This window comes from Rana temporaria, chromosome 11 (genome assembly GCF_905171775.1).
Source record: "Rana temporaria chromosome 11, aRanTem1.1, whole genome shotgun sequence".
NCBI classification, from domain to species: Eukaryota; Metazoa; Chordata; class Amphibia; order Anura; family Ranidae; genus Rana; species Rana temporaria.
In genome coordinates, this window is record NC_053499.1 from 156,074,944 (window position 1) to 156,092,804 (window position 17,861).

The following is a 17,861-nucleotide window of genomic DNA, read 5'->3' on the forward strand; positions in this document are numbered from 1 at the left end:
GTGATTTCGATTCAACCCCCCTGACGATCTCCAATGCAGAGTTTGCCGATTCTTTCATATAACAAGTGGAAAGACTTTCAGCTATCAAAAGAAAATATCTGGGCAGTCTGCCAAGTTTTTAACAGGAAACATTGTAACGAACGCTTCCTTCTTAGATCAAAGGGATACACTTCTGTGTGTAAAGAAAAAATCTGGGCAGTCTGCCAAGTTTGTAAACAAAATGAAACATTGTAACTAACTTCCTTCTTAGATCAAACTTCTGTGTGTAAATGTGGAAAATGTAACCACTTAAAGTCCAACACTTGTTTCTTAAGTTAAAAAGCAATATTATTTGCTAGAAAATTACTTGGAACCGCCAAACATTATATATATTTTAGCAGAGACTCTAGGGAATACAATGGCAATTGCTGCAATATTTTATGTCACACTGCATTTGCCCACTTCAATGAATAATAAAACCATAAAAACAAAACAGTAAAGTTAGCCCATTTTTTTTTTTGTTTTAATGTGAAAGATGATGTTACGCTGCAAGAATCGTGATCTATCTTCTAAGCAAAAAAATTGCAATTCTCATTTTAGCCAGAATCGTGCAGCTCTAGTCGTGCCTACTAATGATCGGTTTTGACCTATCGCTTAGGAATCCATCGGTTACACTTAAAGCAAGTTTGCTTTTTTTTTAACCGATGGCGCCCACACACGATCGGTTTTGACCGATGAAAACGGTCCATCAGACCATTCTCATCGGTTTAACCTATCGTGTGTATGAGGCATAACTGTGTATTTTGGGTTTAACAGTATCAGGGTAGTTAAAAAAAAATCCCTAAAACAAAGCTTCGTACCATTTTCTTTTTCCTCGACACTTTATAGATTTTAACACTTTGCTTGACATTTCCTAAGACTCTCCGACTGGGCAAGCTGGGAAGCCTTAAAAATGATGTGGGCCGCAAATGAAAAGGAAGAATCTCCAAGCAAAGGACCTTCATCGGAAAAGCTCCTTTTTTGCAACCAGCTCTACCAGACTTCTGATTTAGCAGATAGATATTTCCTACACTATACTGTGTTACTGTTCAGCACTCCGACTTATAGACAGTTCAGGAAGATTTTGATAAGACTCCTTTGGCCTAAAATAGAATAAAACTTTAAAAAAATATATAAGATATTAAAAAATTTTAAATATTTAATGTTTAGTAAAGAGGATTTGTTTATTAGATGGTTTGTAGATAGGTTGTAGATGGTTTGTATATAGGTTTTAGATGGTTTGTAGATAGGTTTTAGATGGTTTGTATATAGGTTTTAGATGGTTTGTATATGGTTTTAGAACCTCTCTGAGATATCAGCAACTAGTAGACTTCAAGGATGTTCACTTAAAGCATTATTTTTTATGCAGTAAAGTAAAAAAAAAAAAGTACAACTCAATCACATCACACAAAACCTGCAGAAGTTTTAATATTTTGCATTTCCTTCTCCGGAGGCTTTAATACTTTGCAGCGACTCAAAAATTCTCCTCGAATTTTAGATTTAAGGTTTGGGCAAAAAAAAAAATACATCTCATTTGCCCTGCACAAATCATGCAGAAGTTTTATCATTTTGCCTCTCCTCAACACTCCTTGCATTTTTAAAACTTTGCATTTACTCGACATTTCCCAAGACGCTCCGGCTTTTAATGGGCAGGCTGCAAAGCCTTAAAAATGATGTGGGCCGCAAGCGAATGAAAAGGAGGAATCTCCAGGATGTGAAACTCGCTTCGCCCCACCATGTCTTCAGATTCCAACTATTTTAGATTTTATGATATTATGGTAGTTCGTATCATGCATTATATTGTATGCTGTAAAAAAAAAAATATATACAACTCGTTCACGTTATTCAAAACCTACAGATGTTTTAACAATTTGCAGTTTCTTGACAATTTCTCCACGTCTAACAGACTTCTAGTATTTTAGGTTTAACGGTATCATGGTAGTTCATACCAGGCATTGTTTTTTTTTGCCATATAAAAAAAAGTATATATAAAAAAAAAATACAGCTTGTTTACGTCATTCAAAACCTACAGAAGTTTTAACGTTTTTTCATTTCTTTGACAATTTCTCCGTTTTAACACTTTGCCTTGACTCAAAAATTTCGAACAGACTCCAAGTATTTTAGGTTTAATGGTATTATGGAAGTTTATATCAGGCATTATATTTTATACTGTAAAAAAAAAAATACAACTCATTCACGTCATTCAAAACCTGCAGAAGTTTTAACATTTTGCATTTCTTTGACAATTTCTCCAGAGGTTTTAACATTTTGAATTAACTCAAAAACGTCAAACAGGCTCCTTGCATTTTAAGTTTAGGGTATCAGGTTAGTTCATATAAAGCGTTATTTTTTTCTGCAGCAAAAAAAAAAATTTAAAACAAAGAAAACAAAAAATATACCTTGTTTGCTTTGCACGAAAAGTTTTAACAATTTGCATTACCTTGACACTTTCTAAGTTTTAACACTTTGCATTAACTAAAAAAAAAAATCTCGTATTTTAGGTTTAAGGGAATCAGGTTAGTTCATATACTGTAAAGCATTATTTTTTTATGCAGCAATAAAAAAAATAAAAACCTTGTTTGCCTTTCACAAAATCTGCAGGAGTTTTAACAATTTGCAATACCCTGATACTTCCTACGTTTTAACACTTTGCATTGACTTAAAACATTTCTATCAGACTCCTCGTATTTTAGGTTTAAGGGAATTAGATTAGTTCATATACTTTAAAGCATTATTTTTTTTATGCAGCAATAAAAATAAAAAAATAAAAAATAAAACAAACACCAACATCTGCAGAAGTCTTAACAATTTGCATTACCTTGACACTTCCCTCATAAGTTTTAACACTTTGCATTGACTCAAAGATTTTCTAGCAGACTCCTCGTATTTTAGGTTTAAGAGAATCAGGTTAGTTCATATACTTTAAAGCATTCTTTTTTTTAATGCAGCAATAAAAATAAAAAATAAAAAAATAAAAAAACACCAAAATCTGCAGAAGTCTTAACAATTTCCATTACCTTGACACTTCCTTCATAAGTTTTAACACTTTGCATTGACTCAAAGATTTTCTAGCAGACTCCTCGTATTTTAGGTTTAATGATATCAGGTTAGTTCATATAATGCATTATTTTTTTATGCAGCAAAAAAAAAAAATACATCTCATTTGCCTTGCACAAAACCTGCAGAAGTTTTACCATTTTACCTTTCCTCGACACTCCTCGCTTTTTACCACTTTGCATTAAAAAAGAAAAGAAAATACATCTCATTTGCTCGGCACAAAACCTGCAAAAGTTTTACTATTTTGCCTTTCCTCGACACTTCTCGCCCTTTTAAATCTTTGAATTAAGGAAAAAAAAATACATCGTATTTGCTTCGCTCAAAACAAGCAGAAGTTTTACTATTTTGCCTTTCCTCGACACTCCTCGCCTTTTACCACTTTGCATTTACTCGACATTTCCCAAGACGCTCCGGCTGTTCTTGGGCAGGCCGTGAAGCCTTAAAAAACGATGTGGGCCGCGAGCGAATGAAAAGGAAGAATCTCCGGGATGTGAAACTCGCTTCCTCCCCACCAAAGAGGCCTTCGTCGCCAAAAAAAGCTTTCTCGTTTGCTAGCCCGCGTATCCTTCTTTCAAGCGCGCGCTCGGCGGCCCGTGCCGCCGCTAATCAAGTGGCAAAGGCAGACACAGCCGCACATGTAGAACATTTTTTTTTTTTTAACACCGTCTCGGGTTTTAATAGTTAAGGTATTTTAGTCAGAAAGCGGCTTTCGGTCCTTAAAAAATTCTATTCCCTGCCATCGAAAAACTTGAAAATCATTGGCAAGACATGAATATTACTATGCGGCGCAATTACTTCTTTTTAAAATACGAATGTATGGTGAAATATATTATGCATATTGTCTTGAAGCGCACCTTTAGGCCACATTCACTTTTCGGCTGTCATAGCTGCCACCGGGTGACATTTAATGAAAAATGTTGGCTCTGGCTGACAGGTGGGTAATAAAGTGCGAGGTAGGCAGCCCTACTTGACTATCCCTCATTGCATGCGAATTTTCACTTACATCTAAATACTATCACTCATGTCCACACCGGGACCCCTATGCATTGTTAGATTGTCACTCATAAATATTATAACCGATTCATTATAGTTCCAGCTTTTGTACGGGAAACCCTTAACGTCAGTCATGTTGGCCAACAAACCATGGCAGGTGTGGATTCGTACGCCTAGCAAGTGTCCATCATTGTCACTGACAAGCATACATTTTTAAAAAATTGTCACTCACGACCGAATAATTATCCCCCTCCGCTCGACTGATGTGTCACTCATAAAAACCGTAATTAAATAGCAATAATTATTCTGAATGTCAGTCAGGTTATCATCCCGCTTTGGGTAGGGTCTTCAACCTCCATCAAAATTTAATCGGGAAGTTGTTGAAATCCCCTCAAATTGGATGTATTTTGCGGTTTATTGTATTTGAAAAGCCTTGGCTGCGGGGGGAAAATAATGAAAGGCTTTCCGTTTCCTTCAGGAAAATCTCTTGCAAGGGCTTCCGGGGCTAGGTAACGCAGCCGCGCCTAAAAAAATAAATAAAAAAAATAAGAATAATAAATCAGGCGACTAGTGAGGGGGGAACATGATGGGAGGGGGGAAAAAAAACTAAAAAATAAATAAAATAAAAAACTTGTGGCCGCAATTTGCACTCCAAAATGCGAAATATCAAGCGAAAGTGTGGCCATGTTGTTTGCGAACAAACTTTTACCTCACGTCCTCTCCTCACATATACCGAATGCTAAAACGGGGCCAGGTGGCTCATTATTGCGCCGCCCGGAAAGCGAATTTGGTACACAAATAGCTCGCCAATTAAAAAGAAACCTGGCGCGTTCTTTTTGTAAAAAAATGTGCTGGGTAATGAGCCACCTGTCCCGGTTTTAGCAATTTGGGATACGCGAGGAGAGGACGCAAGGTAAAAGTTTGTTCACAAACAACATGGCCGCACTTTACTTGGCGCTTGCGGCGATATTTTCGCTTTTTAGAGTGCGTTTTACTTCAGGTTTATGTTTATTAGGGTCTGAGGGAGTAGAGAAAAATAAAATACCTCACAGGTATTGAGTTTGTAATGTGATAGAGGAGGGGGGGGATAGAACACACAGCAGAGAGCACAGCCATGACAGCACAGCCCTGTGTGAGGAGACAGGCTGCTGCGTGTTCTCGTATGATTTGCACTTTATTTGAATATGATTTTTTATTATTATTTTTTATTATTATTTTATTTTGGTTTCCACACAGAGGGCGAAGTCAGTCACGTGACGCCGCCCGTCACCTACACGACGCCAGGTAACCCCGGGAAGCCGCCGGCCACGCCCCCTCCTCCTCCTTTCACGGCGCAGCCGAGCCCCCGCAGACGGCCACGCCCCCCTCTTCCCAGGCCCACCTGATCTGTCAAGTCGGGTCACGTGACCGAGCCCTGCACGCCGCCATTTTGGAACGCCTGAGAGGAGAGAGAAGTAAGTAGGTGTGCGGGGCGGCTGTGTGCGGGTCATGGCTGCTCTGAGGGGGGTGAGAGGACAGGGTGAGGGGAGGGGGTCCGGGAATGGCGGGAGGGGGCTCTGTGTGTGGGATTCTACTGAGGAGGGGGGGCTGGGCATTCCTCCCCTCAGGCTTCAAAACAAAGGCCCGGCCATGCTGGACTGCTGCTGGGGGGGGAGAGGACTACAAGTCCCAGCGGGTCCTGACAGGCTGGGGTGATGTATGAGAAGGTGAGAGAGGGGTAAAGGGACAGTGAGTGTCCATGGCAGCCGGTCAGGGGTATGGGAAGGGATGGTTGCTATTGACAACAGTTGTAGGGTGACCCTGGAGACCAGCCAGCAGCAGAAGGGGCGTGGTTATTGCTGGGCTGGGACTTGTAGTTCATCTGTGAGGGGAGACCATGCCCAGGCGCTCTGTATGCAGCATGCTGGGAGTTGTGTCCGGGGACGGCGAGGGACGCTGGGAGGTGTAGTGTCCGGGGACGGCGAGGGACGCTGGGAGGTGTAGTGTCCGGGGACGGCGAGGGACGCTGGGAGGTGTAGTGTCCGGGGACGGCGAGGGACGCTGGGAGGTGTAGTGTCCGGGGACGGCGAGGGACGCTGGGAGGTGTAGTGTCCGGGGACGGCGAGGGACGCTGGGAGGTGTAGTGTCCGCGGACGGCGAGGGACGCTGGGAGGTGTAGTGTCCGGGGACGGCGAGGGACGCTGGGAGGTGTAGTGTCCGGGGACGGCGAGGGACGCTGGGAGGTGTAGTGTCCGGGGACGGCGAGGGACGCTGGGAGGTGTAGTGTCCGGGGACGGCGAGGGACGCTGGGAGGTGTAGTGTCCGGGGACGGCGAGGGACGCTGGGAGGTGTAGTGTCCAGGGGCGGTAAAGGACGCTGGGAGTTGTAGTGTCCGGAGCGACAGTGAGGGATGCTGGGAATTGTAGTATCCGGGGGTGGGGAGGAGCGCTTAGGAGATGTAGTGTCCAGGGAGACAGTGAGGGATGCTGGGAGTTGTAGTGTTTGGGGCGACAGTGTGCGGTGCTGGGAGTTGTAGTATCCAGGGACGATGCTGGGAGTTGTAGTGTCCAGGGAGACAGTGAGGGATGCTGGGAGGTGTGTCCAGGGAGACAGTGAGGGATGCTGGGAGTTGTAGTATGCTGGGAGTTGTATCCAGGGACGGCGTGGGATGCTGGGAGTTGTAGTGTTTGGGGCGACAGTGTGCGGTGCTGGGAGTTGTAGTATCCAGGGACGATGTGCGATGCTGGGAGTTGTAGTGTCCAGGGAGACAGTGAGGGCTGGTGGGAGTTGTATCCAGGGACGGTGTGCGATGCTGGGAGTTGTAGTGTCCAGCGAGACAGAGGGATGGTGGGAGTTGTAGTATCCAGGGACGGTGTGGGATGCTGGGAGTTGTAGTGTTCAGGGGGGGCGACAGTGAGAGATGCTGGGAGTTGTAGTGTTCGATGCAACAGTGTGCGATGCTGGGAGTTGTAGTATCCAGGGACGATGTGCGATGCTGGGAGTTGTAGTATCCAGGGACGGCGTGGGATGCTGGGAGTTGTAGTGGCCAGGGAGACAGTGAGGGATGCTGGGAGTTGTATCCAGGGAGACAGTGAGGGATGCTGGGAGTTGTAGTGTCCAGGGAGACAGTGAGGGATGCTGGGAGTTGTAGTGTCCAGGGAGACAGTGAGGGATGCTGGGAGTTGTAGTATGCTGGGAGTTGTATCCAGGGACGGTGTGGGATGCTGGGAGTTGTAGTGTCCAGGGAGACAGTGAGGGATGGTGGAAGTTGTAGTATCCAGGGACGGCGTGGGATGCTGGGAGTTGTAGTGTCCAGGGAGACAGTGAGGGATGGTGGAAGTTGTAGTATCCAGGGACGGTGCGGGATGCTGGGAGTTGTAGTGTCCAGGGAGACAGTGAGGGATGGTGGAAGTTGTAGTATCCAGGGACGGTGCAGGGTTGATGGGAGTTGTAGTGTCCAGGGAGACAGTGAGGGATGGTGGAAGTTGTAGTATCCAGGGACGGCGTGGGATGCTGGGAGTTGTAGTGTTCTTGGTGACAGTGAGGGATGCTGGGAGTTGTAGTGTTCGGGGCGACAGTGTGTGATGCCGGCAGTTGTAGTCTCCAGGGACGATGAGCGATGCTGGGAGTTGTAGTGTCTGGGGGCGGCGTGGGATGCTGGGAGTTGTAGTGTTCGGGGCGACAGTGAGGGATGCTGGAAGTTGTAGTGTTCGGGGCGACAGTGTGTGATGCTGGGAGTTGTAGTATCCGGGGACGGTGTGGGATGCTGGGAGTTGTAGTGTCCAGGGAGACAGTGAGGGATGCTGGGAGTTGTAGTATGCTGGGAGTTGTATCCAGGGACGGTGTGGGATGCTGGGAGTTGTAGTGTCTGGGGGGCGCTGGGAGTTGTAGTGTCTGGGGGCGGTGAGGGATGCTGGGAGTTGTAGTGTCTGGGGGGCGGCGAGGGGCGCTGGGAGTTGTAGTGTTCGGGGCGACAGTGAGGGATGCTGGGAGTTGTAGTGTTCGGGGCGACAGTGAGGGATGCTGGGAGTTGTAGTGTTCGGGGCGACAGTGAGGGATGCTGGGAGTTGTAGTGTTCGGGGCGACAGTGAGGGATGCTGGGAGTTGTAGTGTCCGGGGGCGGCGAGGGGATGCTGGGAGTTATAGTGTCCAGGCAGACAGTGAGGGATGCTGGGAGTTGTAGTGTCCCGGGACGGCGTGGGATGATGGGAGTTGTAGTGTTCGGGGTGAGGGATGCTGGGAGTTGTAGTGTCCGGGGGCAGCCAGGCATAATGAAAACTAGCTTTATTGAAAGTTGTGGAACCCATCAATTTAACCGTTTCAAAAAACAGTTCCATTCCTGGAATGCTGGGAATTATAACTGTCACATTTTCTTGTGTCCTCAACCGAACTGTTAAACTATAAAATGTCTGGAGTCATAACTGATCACCATGGCAACTGCAGATCAAACAGAGGCCAAGATGGCAGCTTCCTTGTCTGTAAATGATATGAGGGTTTAGTTCCACTTTCATGTGGCAGGTCATGCTGGGACGTGTGGTTCGTAGACACATGTGATTGATCGTTGTAGTGCTGGGATGTGGTGTTCAGTGGGACGGAGAAGGGCATGCTGGGACATCTGGTTCCATGGCACACAGGGATGTGTTCAGGAGGACGCTGTAAGTTTCTGACTAGTACAGTGCTGGCATCCTCTGCTTAGTCTGTCACCTCCTGTGAGAGCCCTCGGTGCATATATATATATATATATATATATGTGACGGTATCACAACCGGCTCAGCAGAACCCAGATTTTTACCTTTTAGTTTTAAAATGTCATTTTTTTTTCAAACTTTTCTTGTGGTCTGGCACTGCGCTGCCTACAAACCACATCCTGGATCTGCCCCGAGATCCACCCAAACTACTAACAAATCAAACGCCGACCCGCTGAGGTGACAGAGAATAGCAGAGCCGTCTAAAGTTTTGGATGTCGGACTTATTCAAAATAATGAAAATGGACGGCAGATTGAGGACCGGAGCAAAAAAATAAAACTCTTCGCACGGGGTTCACATTTTTCCTTTTTCAATAGCTTTGTATTAAAAAGTTTAACAAAGTACAGAAATCTCAATGTTGTTAGACAAATATCAGAGAAGAATGGAAGCTCCCTCCTTCCCTCCAATACAATGAAGGGCCTGAATGTACAAGACCCAAATGAGCCCAACGGGCCGGACCCTCCTAATAAAGCCTCTGTGTACTAAGAGTGAGTATAGTCGCCCTATAATGCAGAATAAAGGCCCTACTGTGTCTATAAAAGAACATCACATTAGCAACTTGGTAAAATGGTAACAGTTACAGTAAAATAAATGTGGGAGTGATAACAATAGAACAAAGGATGGGACTATAGCGGTGCAAAAAACAAACCCAAAGAAGAAAGTATTAAGAGAAAATCTTCAGCGTATTATATATTCAAAACAAAGTCCTATATTTTTTTTTTTTAAAAGACATAAGCTTAGACCTAAGGATATGGTTCGTAAACTTTAACTACTTGCTTACTGAGTGAGTGAGAGACTTGTAAAGCGCAACACATGCAAACTGAATCGCCTCTGGGCACATATACCCCCCTCCTGCCCAGGCGAAATTTCAGCTTCCGGCACTGCGTCGCTTTAAGTGACAATTGCGCGGTCGTGCGACGTGGCTCCCAAACAAAATTGGCGTTTTTTTCCCCCCACAAATAGAGCTTTCTTTTGGTGGTATTTGATCACCTCTGCGGTTTTTATTTTTTGCGCTATAAACAAAAATAGAGCGACAATTTTGAAAAAAAACAACAATATTTTTTACTTTTTGCTGTAATAAATATTTCCCAAAAATATATAAAACAATTTTTTCTCAGTTTAGGCCGATGCATATCATTCTACATATTTTTGGGGGCAAAAATCGCAATAAGCGACTGGTTTGCGCAAAAGTTTTATAGCGCCTACAAAATAGGAGACAGAATTTTTTTTTATTGGGACTGCGACCTTATGGCGGACACATCGGACACTTTTGACACATTTTTGGGACCATTCACATTTATACAGCGATTAGTGCTATAAATATGCACTGATTACTGTATAAATGTCACTGGCAGGGAAGGGGTTAACACTAGGGGGTGAGGAAGGGGTTAATTGTGTACCCTGCATAGTGTTTCTAACTGTGGGGGGAGGTGACTGACTGGGGGAGGTGACCGATCTGTGACCCTATGTACGTCTCCTCTCTCCCTGACAGGACGTGGATCTCTGTTTACACACACAGATCCACGTCCTTGTCTGTTTAACCGCCGATCGCGGGTGCCTGGCAGACATCATGGCCACCAGGCACGCGCATCGTCATCTCAGTAATAAGTCGGCGGCGCGCCCCCCCCCCCCCCCCCCCCCCGTGTAGGTTTAGGAGATATTTCTTGCACCTACAGGTAAGCCTTAATCTAGGCTTACCTGTAGATGCAAGTGTGGTTTAACACTAGGGGGCGATCAAGCGGTTAGACATGTGTTCCCTCATTGTGTTCTGTGTGGGGAGGGGAGAGATGACAGATCGCTGTTTCTACTTTGTAGAAATACACGATCTGCCTTCTCTCCTCTGACAGCACAGGGATTTGTCATCAGATGCTCCTCTGTCGCCCTTCAGATTCTTTTTTTGGCACTCGGACCCTTGTCGCTGCTTCTGGTCACCCATAGAGAGCCAGTCGCATTCTCCTGCTATTGCAAATTGCATGCAGAGATCCCGCGTCCAATTCCCAGTGGTGTGAACCCGGCCTTGCACCTGATTGAAGGAAGGTTCTGTGTTCTCATATAGTGCAAAGTCATGTGCTTTCCTCTGCTGATATTTGCGTGCAAACATTTTCCCAGGCTGTGTACATACTTAAGGAAAGTGCCAAAATCCGGTGATAAGAGCGTCTCCGGAGGATGTTTGCTGGGCTTTCATGCAGCGAGACGAGATAGTTCTCAGGAATCCTAGTAATCAGAGCGGGAATTCTGGATTATCGACCACATGAAGCAAAAATAGTATAAAAGTTGGAACACTGATGTCAGAAAAGAGTTAGACCCCATTCACATCTAGGCGTTTTTACGCCTGTAGCGCTACGCCGCTGCCGCCAGAGGGCTGAAAACACATGTCCCTCTATGGAGATGGTTCACATCTCCACGCCGGACGCCTGTCGCCTGCGGCGTGAAAAAAGGTCCCGGACCTTTTTTTCAGGCGTCTTCGAGCGTTCGGCTAGGAGATGGCAATCATCTCCATAGAGGGGGTCATCTTGGGGCACATCTAGGCGGACAATACCGGCGTTTTGTCGCCGCAAATCGCGGTACAAAACGCCGCTATTTTTACCGCGATTTGCGGCGACAAAACGCCGCGATTTCGTCCGTCTAGATGTGAATGCAGCCTTAGTGATTTTTTTTAATGACAAACATGTTGTACTTGGGCCCCTTTCACACTTGTGCGACTTGTCCTGAGATTTGGGACTGCATAGTCGCATGACAAGTCGTACCCCATGATTTCCAATGACTACCGTTCATATCTGTGCGACTCCAAAGTAGTCCCTGATGTGATCTATTGCTGTAAAGGTGCATAAGTGGGCTGGATTAGATCTGGCGTTTCGGTGTGAATGAAAGGCGCAGGCGCACTGTCCAGCCCCCACCGCTGGCTGCTTGTGTTCTGAGCTTTCATCCCCAAGTGCATACTGCCCTTAATGTTGGTACCGTCCAGTACACCGTCCAGCCGCATGCAGCTTTCAGCCTCTCATAGAGTTTAAGGGCTCTTTCACACGGGCGGCCCGTTCAGATCCGCCTGCCAGTTTTTTAGACGGACCTGATCGGGTGCTCCTCTATGGAGCTGCGGATGTCAGCGGTGACATGCCCGCTGACATCTGACCCGCTCCGATCCGCCAAAGTGTGACGGAGGAATACCCTACTCATCCATCCATCTATCGGATCGGGTGAACACGAACAGACGGTCGGTGTTCATCCGATTCCCCCCCCATAGGGGAGAGCGGAGAAAAAAAAGACAGGGCGGTCCCTGCACAGTGTGCGGGGACCGCCCTGTCATCCGCCGGCTCAGCGGGGATCAACGGAGCGATCCCCGCTGAGCAAGCGGAGGTTCACAGGGCCTAACAGACTGCCAGCAGTGGGGCAGGAATGTGCGCCTATGCCATCCACCTGCACCTAAACGCCAGGAACTCATGTACCCCTTAAAGGGCCAGGAGGTGGCGGCGCCAAGGGGTTTAAAGTGTTATTAAACCCACAACAGTAAAATTGGTCTGTATATGATGCATAGCATGCTTGTTATACTCAATGTGGAACCTAAGGGGTTAATCCTCTGCATTGTGTAAAAATGGTGTTTGATCCTGTCTTCTCTGATCCTCCCACTGTCCCCAATCCATTTCCTGATGGTATAGAGCCTTGGGGGCACTCTGCACATGCTGAGTTTGATGTGTATTGCTAGAGAGGTTTTGATTTTTCTTGAGACTGTGCATGCAAACAGCACAGGGCCAATCTGCACGGTCCAGACCATGGGTCTTTAAACTACGGCCCTCCAGTTGTTTAGGAACTACAATTGCCATCATGCCCAGTCATGTCTGTGAATGTCAGTATGTTACAATGCCTCATGGGATGTGTAGTTCTACAACAGCTGGAGGGCCGTAGTTTGAGGATCCCTGGTCCAGACAGAGGGTCAGGGGTCCTGCAGCCTCATAGTATGGTCAGAGGAAAATTATAGCTCCTCCTACAAGCTTTAACCAGACACTGATTGAAGTCACAAGACTGCTATATACTGCTGATGAGAAAAGGTATTTGACAGTTTATATTCACTAAAATAATTGCATTTCTGTGTCCTGTGGGAGTCCAGATCTAGTGACTGCAGGCTCACGGGTTTAGCAACACTTTAAAGCTGAGGTCCACACAAGAATGGAACCTCTGCTGTCTAGAATCCTCCCCCCTCCTCCGGTGTCACATTTGGCACCTTTCAGAGGGGAGGGGGGAGCAGATTCCCCACTTCTTGTCATAGACCCCTGCATGTCTGCCGCAGTCTACACCACGTCCGGTGCCCCCTCCACTGTCTTCTGGGAGACACGGGTCCCAGAAGACAGCAGGGACCAGTGGCATTGCACAGCAGGGAACCAGGAAGTGAAGCCGCAAAGGCTTCACTTCCTGATTCCCTTACTGAAGATGGCGGCAGCAGCATGCGAGGGACGGCTCGGCCTCGGGTGCCAACATCACAGGCGCGCTGGACAGGTAAGTGTCCTTATTTTAAAAGTCAGCAGCTGCAGTATTTGTAGCTGCTGACTCTAAAAATAAAAAAATTCAGCGGACCTCCGCTTTAAGTTGCCCCCATTCCTTACACATTTCGAAGCGTTGGGGCTAGTTCCCCTGATTAGCAATCTGTGCATGGATCGCTCTTCAGCCCTCGTTCACACTGAACGCGGGTTTGATTTCACAGCGGCATTTCAGTGTGAGTTCAGGGGGGGCGCGATTTGAAAGACGTCTGTGCGGGTTCATGCACTGATGTCTATTGAAGTTGCCAAAAGTAGTGTCGCAAAGTTGGCGTCACAGCGAATGTGACAATGCCGTTGCTGCGATTTGACATGTTAAAAAGCACCGATGTGAATGGGGGGCTTGGAGAGCATTTGAGGAGGTGAGGAGGTGATGTTTTGCCTGCTTTAACCCTCTAAATGCCGCGGTACTGCCTCATAACCACCTGCATTGGGCGCCATTGTGGGGCGGTTGCAGCGCTGCCTTATTAACATAAACGGGGGTAGAACAACTGCCATGGGCGTGAAGCAAAGCTGCTCAGCCATACCATGTGTACATCCCTGGCTGCTGCCTTTCTAGCAAAAAAAAGGGGGGGTGGTTACAGTTGAGGGGCGGTAAAAATGTGGCTCAACCATGTCGTGTTTTTTTTATTTATTATTTACCGTCTCCCCCGCTGCATGTGTAAATGTGCCCTAAAAAGAGAAAAGCATTGTCTAGAGTTGCATGTTCATGTTTTACTGGCAGAAGTGCCCTGAGAGTTTGTCAGAAGTGCCCCCGGGGATACACGAGCAGCACTGCGCCGCGCATGCAATCATCGGCTAGAGCTGAAGCCTAGTTTCTGGTAAATAGGAAGCGTTTCTGTGGTCCCGCTGGAGCCCGACACATGATATTCAGTGTCCAGAAACAGCCGGAGTGTGTGGAGTGCGCCTGGAATCTGCATCCCTCTATGAATGTCGTTCTGCTTTTAGCATAGGAGCTTCTGAGCAGCCCAAAAATAGCATCCTCCTTCCTCCCTCCCTCCCCGCCCCCCACTCCCCTCTTTCCTCCTCTCTTCTTTTTTTTGTTCTTGCGATCTCTGCGGAAACGCACTGTAGATGGTTCTCAGCAGCTGCACAGACTTCAAGATTTGACAGTTTCTGTAATGTAACCAAACACGTGGCACTGGGGGCCCCGCGCCATACCCCACATTCCTTGTTCTCCTGGACGCCGGTTCTTCCTCTGTGCCGCACAACAACGGCACTTCCCAATTCTTCCCCGATACCGCTGTCTGAAAATAGTGTTTTTTTTTACCAAGCTTAGAATTTCCGAGGAAGAACATAATTACTGGCACGGTTCCCGAGCTCTTCAAGGCAACGGTTTTCAAAGATGGAGTGTAATTGTGATGGGCGCACCTCGTCCTGGATCTTTGAATATGCTTGTAAACGGCATCTTTATTGAGTCGTTCATGTTTGTATAATGGTCAGCGGTGGGATTTTGGCTCATACAAGGTTTTCAAACTTTACAAAAGTGACATTAAAGTTTTATGTCGGGGCCAAAGCTTCCAGTTTTGGGTAGAGTTGGGAAAGACTAGAATTCCTATCTGGCTTTCGCGTTCATCCTGGGCTCCAATACAGAGATTTCCCCTCACTTCCTGTCCTACTGGAAACTGTTTCTTTTGACAGGAAGTGAGAAAATCTGCAATAGGCAGTGGAGCTCCAACCCAGTGGTGGCTGGAGCTCATTTTTCTAGGGGGGGGTGGGGGGCAGGGCTCTGTCGATCAATCGATCGCCACTTTGCTCGCCCAGCCCCGCACTTACCCCATCCAGGTTGTGGCTCCCCCCACATCTCCTCCTGAGTACTGGCGGTCCTTCTCCTCCTAGTCAATTAGGACTCCCGGCCAGTTGGGTCGTCTTGGGGCTCCCGGCCGGTTGGGTCTTCTTGGGGCTCCCGGCCGGTTGGGTCTTCTTGGGGCTCCCGGCCGGTTGGGTCTTCTTGGGGCTCTCGGCCGGTTGGGTCGTCTTGGGGCTCTCGGCCGGTTGGGTCGTCTTGGGGCTCTCGGCCGCTTGGGTCGTCTTGGGGCTCTCGGCCGCTTGGGTCGTCTTGGGGCTCTCGGCCGCTTGGGTCGTCTTGGGGCTCTCGGCCGCTTGGGTCGTCTTGGGGCTCTCGGCCGCTTGGGTCGTCTTGGGGCTCTCGGCCGCTTGGGTCGTCTTGGGGCTCTCGGCCGCTTGGGTCGTCTTGGGGCTCTCGGCCGCTTGGGTCGTCTTGGGGCTCTCGGCCGCTTGGGTCGTCTTGGGGCTCTCGGCCGCTTGGGTCGTCTTGGGGCTCTCGGCCGCTTGGGTCGTCTTGGGGCTCTCGGCCGCTTGGGTCGTCTTGGGGCTCTCGGCCGCTTGGGTCGTCTTGGGGCTCTCGGCCGCTTGGGTCGTCTTGGGGCTCTCGGCCGCTTGGGTCGTCTTGGGGCTCTCGGCCGCTTGGGTCTTCTTGGTGGCTCCCGGCCGCTTGGGTCTTCTTCGTGGCTCGCTTCCTGATTGGTCCGGGAGGAAAAACAGGAAGACATTAGCGAATATTAATTTACCAGTGTCGCACACCTTTTTGAAACCAATTAGAGCCTGAGGCTCTAATCGCATGGTAAAAAATCCATGCATCTCATACTAGCCCATTATGTGACACTTGCCTGAAAACTAAGCCCACGTTGTCCCCTGTGCAGGCCACGTCCATCTTTTCCCCTCTTCCTTCTGGGGCCGAGGACTCCGGCTCTGTAAATGGCTGGAGCCGCGTGATGTCACTCTCTCGCATGCGCACGGGAGCCGTCGGTCACAGCACTTGCGCGTGAAGAAACGACACTGAGGGCCGTTTCTTCACAGCGCATGCGCCGATGACATCATCTGCTCACTGCAAGGAAAATATCCCTCTGAAAAGCAGTCTTTGGTGGATTGCTTTTCAGAGGCATTTGACAGGTGGTGATGTCTTGCCTCCTCACCTCCCTTGTTTTAACCCTCAAAATGCAGACACAGCGCGCTGCCATGGGTTTGCAGGATGGTTACGTTGCGGCCCAATTGACTTAAACCCGAAGTGCCGTTTAATTTTTGCCGCAAAGCATTGCAGCTGTGTCATGTTATAGCCCTGAGTAGCTGCATGCCCCAGTTTAGGTGGGCGGTAAAACTGCAGACTGTTTTTTACCGCCCTGGCTGCCCCTGTGTGTGTGTCTTAAAGGTTGGTCCCTGGCTGCCCCTGTGTGTGGGTAAAGGTTGGTCCCTGGCTGCCCCTGTGTGTGGGTAAAGGTTGGTCCCTGGCTGCCCCTGTGTGTGGGTAAAGGTTGGTCCCTGGCTGCCCCTGTGTGTGGGTAAAGGTTGGTCCCTGGCTGCCCCTGTGTGTGGGTAAAGGTTGGTCCCTGGCTGCCCCTGTGTGTGGGTAAAGGTTGGTCCCTGGCTGCCCCTGTGTGTGGGTAAAGGTTGGTCCCTGGCTGCCCCTGTGTGTGGGTAAAGGTTGGTCCCTGGCTGCCCCTGTGTGTGGGTAAAGGTTGGTCCCTGGCTGCCCCTGTGTGTGGGTAAAGGTTGGTCCCTGGCTGCCCCTGTGTGTGGGTAAAGGTTGGTACCTGGCTGCCCCTGTGTGTGGGTAAAGGTTGGTCCCTGACTGCCCCTGTGTGTGGGTAAAGGTTGGTCCCTGGCTGCCCCTGTGTGTGGGTAAAGGTTGGTACCTGGCTGCCCCTGTGTGTGGGTAAAGGTTGGTCCCTGGCTGCTGCGGTGACCTCATCGTATTCTATGAGATGGAATGCACAGCTGTAATAAGGACTCTGCGTTTTCCTCCTATCAGCAGGCTGTGACAGGTCCTGTATCCCGCCATAGTGCTGGAGGCGCTTTCTCCTGCTCCCATCTCGTGTCTGTGGGCTGATTTGTGTTTTGATTAACGATTCTTTCTAACTCTCCACCTTCTCTGTGTACTGCTAGATTACCTCCGGTGTAAATAACGAGACGGGTGGCGCGTTTAACGTCTTCCAACAATCATTTAGCCACTTGTTGGGTTTAAGTTACATTGACTAGGAGAGTCCTCTGACTGTTTTTTTTCTTTGGAAGGCGATTAGTGACAGTTGATTAGCTGTCTGTTCACGTACGCTTGGCTGCCTGTTATGTATACTTAATGTATAGGTGTCACGCTCCGCGCAGACACAGGGAGCCGCTTTGCACAGCAATTGAAACAGAATCTTAAATGCCGCTAAACACATTTTTGATTTGGAAGTACAGTTTCAGGGCCTGCAGGCTCGTGTAATTAAAATTCTGCTTTTGGAATTTTTAGTAGGGAACGCGGGGCAATTAAGACAGGTAAATAGATTGTGCCTTTCAGCTATTACTGAAGATGCATATTTAGCCGGGGAAAGGCAAGAGACGGTGTCAGGAGTGCAGAGAATTAACCGTTTCGGTTCCAATGGGCGCCAGAAGGTCTTTGCCCGATCTAGTTTGGGTTCAGGCCCATAGGGAAGTGATGGTTCTGGGTCTAGGTCAGTGATGGCGAACCTTGGCATCCCAGATCAGGGCTCGACAAATCCTGGGCGCCATGGCGACTAGAATTTTTTGTGTGAGCTGGCACCA

General features: G+C 48.1%; 1 protein-coding gene across 3 annotated transcripts in view; it reads left to right on the top strand.

The window, feature by feature from the left end:
- Nucleotides 1-5,443: 5,443 nt before the first annotated feature.
- ZNF507 (zinc finger protein 507) overlaps nucleotides 5,444-17,861 on the top strand; it is a 33,910-nt gene continuing 21,492 nt past the window's right edge. For 2 of the 3 annotated variants that reach the window (XM_040329496.1, XM_040329498.1), the window contains exon 1: nucleotides 5,444-5,522. The gene's annotated coding sequence lies outside the window, so the exon portion shown is untranslated. The other variant, XM_040329497.1, reaches the window with a different exon arrangement.